A 6,000-nucleotide genomic window follows, 5' to 3' on the forward strand; every position below is an offset into this window, starting at 1 on the left:
GGAGAAGAGAGTGACAGAGGATGAGATGCTTGGATGGCTCAAACTCAACGGATATGAGTTTGAGCAAACTCCAAGAGATGGTGAGGGACAGGGAAGACCGGTGTGTTGCAATCCATGGGATCGCAAAGAGTTGGACATGACTGAGCAACTGAACAAAAACCCAAGATTCAGAACTACTGAAGTTTGCATTAAAAGAAGCATCCCAGGGAGTCCTGATGTAGGTGAGGTTCTTAGGTCACAGCCATGATAATTTTAGGAAAAATAAACACATTTTACAATGTTAAGTTTGGGCATGATAACTGACATTGAGTCTCACCTCTCAGTTTACACATCACAGGTATTGTTTGGGACTCAGAATGAGCCTTGTCTCTCTCTCTTTTTTTTTTTTTTGGCCTCACACCATGTGGCTTGTGGGTTTTTTGTTCCCTGACCAGGGATTGAACCTGGATGGAAAAGTCCTAACCTCTGGACTCCCAGGGAATTTCCCCAGATGACCTTTTTATTGTGATAGAAAATGAGGAGTCACTCAAGTGACTCAAGCACACAAGCACAGTTCCAGCTTCCAAATTCCCCGTCCTTCCTCAGCCACAGGGCCCCTGTCAAAGAGAGGCCAGACCTGGGTCACGTCAGTTCTGAAAACATGAGAACCAAGATAAGCAATAAGCTCCAAGGATATATTGTACAATACAGGAAATATAGCTGATATTTTCTGATAACTATAAATGGAATATAACCTTTAAAAGTTGTGAATCAGAACTTCCCTGGTGGTGCGCTGTCAATGCAGCGGACACAGGTTCAGTCCTTGGTCTGGGAAGATTCCACATACCATGGAGCAACTGAGCCCCTGTGCCCCAGCTACTGAAGTCCAAGCTTCTAGAGCCTGTGCTTCACAATAAGAGAAGCCATTGCAGCGAGAAACCTGGGCACCGAAACAAAGAGTAGCCCCTGCTTGCTGCAATTAGAGAAAGCCTACATGCAGCAATGAAGATCCAGCCTAACTAAAAATAAATAAATACATTAAAAAAATTATGACTCATTGGAATTCCCTGATGGAACAGACTGGTTCCAAAGAGGAAAAGGAGTACGTCAAGGCTGTATATTGTCACCCTGCTTATTTAACTTATATGCAGAGTACATCATGAGAAACACTGGGCTGGAGGAAGCACAAGCTGGAATCAAGATTGCCAGGACAAATATCAATAACCTCAGATATGCAGATGACACCACCCTTATGGCAGAAAGTGAAGAATTAAGAGCCTCTTAATGAAAATGAAGAGGAGAGTGAAAAAATTGGCTTAAAGCTCAACATTCAGAAAACTAAGATCACAGTATCTGGTCCCATCACTTCATGGCAAATAAATGGGGAAAGAGTGGAAACAGTGTCAGACTTTATTTTTGGGGCTCCAAAATCACTGCAGATGGTGAGTGCAGCCATGAAATTAAAAGATGCTTACTCCTGGGAAAGAAAGTTATGACCAACCTAGACAGCATATTAAAAAGCAGAGACGTTACTTTACCAACAAAGGTCCATCTAGTCAAGGCTATGATTTTTCCAGTAGTGATGTGTGGATGTGAGAGTTGGACTGTAAAGAAAGCTGAGTGCTGAAGAAATTGATCCTTTTGAACTGTGATGTTGGAAAAGACTCTTGAGAGTCCCTTGGACTGCAAGGAGATCCAACCAGTCCATCCTAAAGGAGATCAGTCTTAGGTGTTCATTGGAATGACTGATGCCGAACCTGAAACTCCAATACTTTGGCCCCCTGATGCGAAGAACTGACTCATTTGAAAAGACCCTGATGCTGGGAAAGATTGAAGGTGTGAGGAGAAGGGGACAACAGAGGATTAGATGGTTGGATGGCATCACCGACTCAATGGACATGAGTTTGGGAAAACTCCAGGAGTTGGTGAGGAATAAGGAGGCCTGGCGTGCTGCAGTCCATGGGGTCACAAAGAGTTGGACACAACTGAACGACTGAATTGAACTGAACTGAACTGATGGTTCATTGGTTAAGACTTTTGGTTTCCACTGCAGGGGGCACAGGTTCCATCCCACAGATCGCATGTGCTGGGTTCAGTCATGTTTGACTTTTTAAGCTGCATGGTGAGAGCAAAAAAAAAATTGTGAATCACTATGTTGTATACCTGAAATTTTTATAATATTATGAACCTAGACTTCAATTAAAAACAAACAAATGAAAAAACCAATCCTGAGGACTGGATCACCTGGGAACTTGTATACAGTAGAGTTTGGGGGGCTCTACCCCAAACCCATAGACCCCGGAGGGGTGCCTCAGTAATCTGTGTTTAACAGGGTTCCTCAGGTGATGCTGAGGCTTGAAAGCCCCACTTGGTTACCTCATCCAGACCCTAAAACTTACCAGCATCCTCAGTGTGCAGATCTCACCACACTGCTGAGCACAACCAGCGGTGGGAGACACTGTGGAGGGTGGAGCAGGTGGGACGGGTAGACTGGGGCCAGCCTGCTTGTTGCTCAACCTTTCTCTCTAGTCAAGCATGAGCCAGTGCCTTGGAGCCTGCCTATCTTTTCTGCTTCTTGGAAAGGCTACACTCCAGTCCATATTTTCCACACTTTTCCCCAGGAAGTGTATCTGATAGCAGATCAATTTTTTCAGAGCTTGCCTGATTTGCAGCTCACCCTTCTCTCCCTCAGGCCATCTGGATGCCCAGACATGCAGACCTAGCCCCAACTTAGGGCCTAGTACAAGCTGTCCCCAAGAAGAAGGTTTGGAAGGAGAACCAGCCCCACCCTCTATGGACTACTTCATCTGTGTCTTCATCTGCCTGCCTGGGTGGGTCTACTGCTCACACGGACTTTTTTTTTTCCGTTGGAGTATAGTTTCTTTACAATGTTGTATTGGTTTCTGCTGTAGAGCAAAGTGAATCATCTATAGGTATATATTATTGTTATTCAGTGGCTTAGTCGTGTCCGACTCTTTGTAACCCCATAGAATGCAGCACGCCAGGCTTGTCTGTCTTTCACCACCTCCTGGAGCTTGTTCAAACTCACATCCATTGAGTCAGTGATGCCATCCAACCATCTCACCCTCTGTCGTCCCCTTCTCCGCCTACCTTCAAATCTTTCCCAGCATCAGGGTCTTTTCAAATGAGTCAGTTCTTCACATCAGGTGGCCAAAGTATTAGAGCTTCAGCTTTAACATCAGTCCTTCCAATGAATATTGAGGACTGATTTCCTTTAGGATTGACTGGTTGGATCTCCTTGCAGTCCCAGGGACTCTCAAGAGTCTTCTCCAACACCACAGTTCAAAAGCATCGATTATTGTGGACTCAGCCTTCTTTATGTATACATATACCTATACATATTCCCTCTTTTTTAGATTTCCTTCCCATATAGGTCACCAAAGAGTATGGAGCAGAGTTCCTTGTGCTATACAGTAGGTTCTCATTAGCTATCTATTTTATAGTAGCGTATATATGTCATTTCCAATCTCCAAATCCATTCCACCCTCTCCCTCCTTGGTATCCATACATTTGTTCTCTACATCTGCTCACACAGACTTCTGATCCTGGTTGTTTGGCTCTTCAAAGCTGAGAATCCCCTGCCCCTTACAAGGAGATCTGTGATACCTTGTTTTGTCTGCAGAGCCCAACTCCAGCAACTCCTTTGTGACAACTTCCCAGGTACCCACCCAGGAAAAGTGAGCCAGCTTGCTCTTCCTCTGGGCTCCTGGGACCCCTTAGGCTTAATTCAGGGCATTTACCTCACTGTATTATGCCATCCTCTCTCCTGAAATCCTTTTCGGATTCCCAGTATCTGTCTACTCCTGGCCCAAAGGAGGGTGTCAGTAAATGTTCCTTAGATGAGATGAATGTCTGATTTCCTTTGATTGGTATACTGTACTTTATGTATCTAGAGTGCTAGTACTCAGGGTAACAGAGCTGGCACTCAAACAAGGATGCCTGGGACAGGGAGGTGAGCCCAAGCATTATCATTCCTTCTGCGTCCGTCTTATGCTAGACCGAACAGTTTAGACCCTCCCCTGCTCTCCATTCCTTTTACCTTTTGGGAACCAGTTCAGTATCCCTGAATCCCTGCTCTTCCAGACCTCAGGCTTCCATGTCTTGCTAACCATTGAGGTAACAGACCCTAGTTGGGTTTGTCAACTCAAAAATATTTTCACTCCTTAAAAGTTGAGAGTTCTGCTTCATTTGGCAGGAATTATTAAGACTTCCAACCTGGAAGGCAGCATCTCAAGTAACCCTAAGAGAACTGCTCCAAGGAGGTGAGTGGGGAGCTAGGATGTATAGCAGTTTTGCAACAAAGGACAGGTAGTCTGAACATCAAAAGATGATTATAAATTAAAGAAAACCAGATATCCCAAATTAAGGAATTTCACACTTTTCTGTTTATGGGAAGATGCAAGAGTCTGGACTCACTGACATTATTCCTTTGATATGAAAGTGAACGTGTGAGTTGCTAAGATGTGTCCCAGTCTTTGCGATCCCTTAGACTGCAGCACACCAGTCTTCCCTGTCCTTCACCATCTCCTGTCCTTCACTATGTCCTTGCTCAAATTATGTCTAATATATTTCCATTACTGGAAACTATATCATGTTTTTCTTCTTTCAATGTATTTTTAAATATAATTTTTATTGCAGTGTAGTTGCTATACCACATCATATTAGTTTCTGCTGTAGTATGAAATTTTGACTATGGACAGACCAGCTTAGGAAAAAAATTAAGTTTTACGGGTCTTCTTTGACTTCCAGCTGCCTCAGTCGTCTCAGTTTTGATGTTTCCTCCACTTTCTCGGTGGGTTACCTGTTTCCCCAGATGCTCAGGTACCCCAGAAAGACCCTCAACCTGATTATAACCCCCAGCCTGTCTGGCTCTGCAGTTAGAAAGCATTTTCCCATGCTTTATCTCTTTGGCATCACACAATAACTTTCTGGGAGGGGAGTGCTTGGAATGCCTGGGTATCTGTCACAGAAACATAGGACACCACAGAGTGTGGATCAGAGGAATTCTATGTGTACAAAAATACCCTCTCCCTCACTGGGCTGCCTCCTCCAAGACAGCCATTTACTTGCTTACTGAAACTGTGTAACTCAGATTGGGACTTTTAACTGAGATCACACACCTGCTCTCAAGACTTCATGAAGTTCAGGTTCTTGATGTCTCATGGCAGAAAGAATTCAGTGAGAGACAAGTGATAGGTAAGAAGTGGATTTATTTAGAGAGAAACATAGACAGTGTGGTCACTCAGGTGAGAGTGGCACCAGGGTACAGGGCTGCCAGTTTTTACAGGGGTGGGTAATTTCATAGGCTAATGAAGGGGAGTACTCCAGCTCTTTTAGGGAAGGCATGGGAATTTCCAGAAACTGGGCCATTGCCCACCTTTGACCCTTTATGGTTGGCTTCAGATCTGTCATGACGCTGAGTTGGGGGGGGTGTCATTTAGTGTGGCGCTGTGTTACAATAATTTTATACGAGGCTCAAGGTCTAGTGGAAGTCAACTCGTCCACCCTCTTGGCCCTGTTTGGTTCTGATCAGTTTACGTTGTGTCTTCTGGCTATGTCATTCTTTCAAAGGTTCCCTCCTGTTTCATTGAAAAAAAGTGAAAGTCAAAGTTGCTCAGTCATGTCCGACTCTTTGTGACCCCATGGGCTATACAATCCTTGGAATTCTCCAGGCCAGAGTATTGGAGTGGGTAGCCTTTCCCTTCTTCAGGGGATCTTCCCAACCCAGGGATCGAACCCAGGTCTCCCGCATTGCAGGCAGATTCTTTGCCAACTGAGTCACAAGGGAAGCCCATGAATACTGGAATGGCTAGCCTATCCCTTTCCAGCGGGTCTTCCTGACCCAGGGATTGAACCAGGGTCTCCTGCATTGCAGGCAGATTGTTTACCAACTGAGCTATCAGGGAAGCCTCATTACCACATCAAATTGGAGAGTGATGTCACTTCCATGACAAAAGCCTTGCCCATATTTCTAAAAGGTCCTTTGAAGAAGCTGCTTCT

Source organism: Capricornis sumatraensis, chromosome 5 (genome assembly GCF_032405125.1).
Source record: "Capricornis sumatraensis isolate serow.1 chromosome 5, serow.2, whole genome shotgun sequence".
In the NCBI taxonomy this organism is placed as follows: domain Eukaryota; kingdom Metazoa; phylum Chordata; class Mammalia; order Artiodactyla; family Bovidae; genus Capricornis; species Capricornis sumatraensis.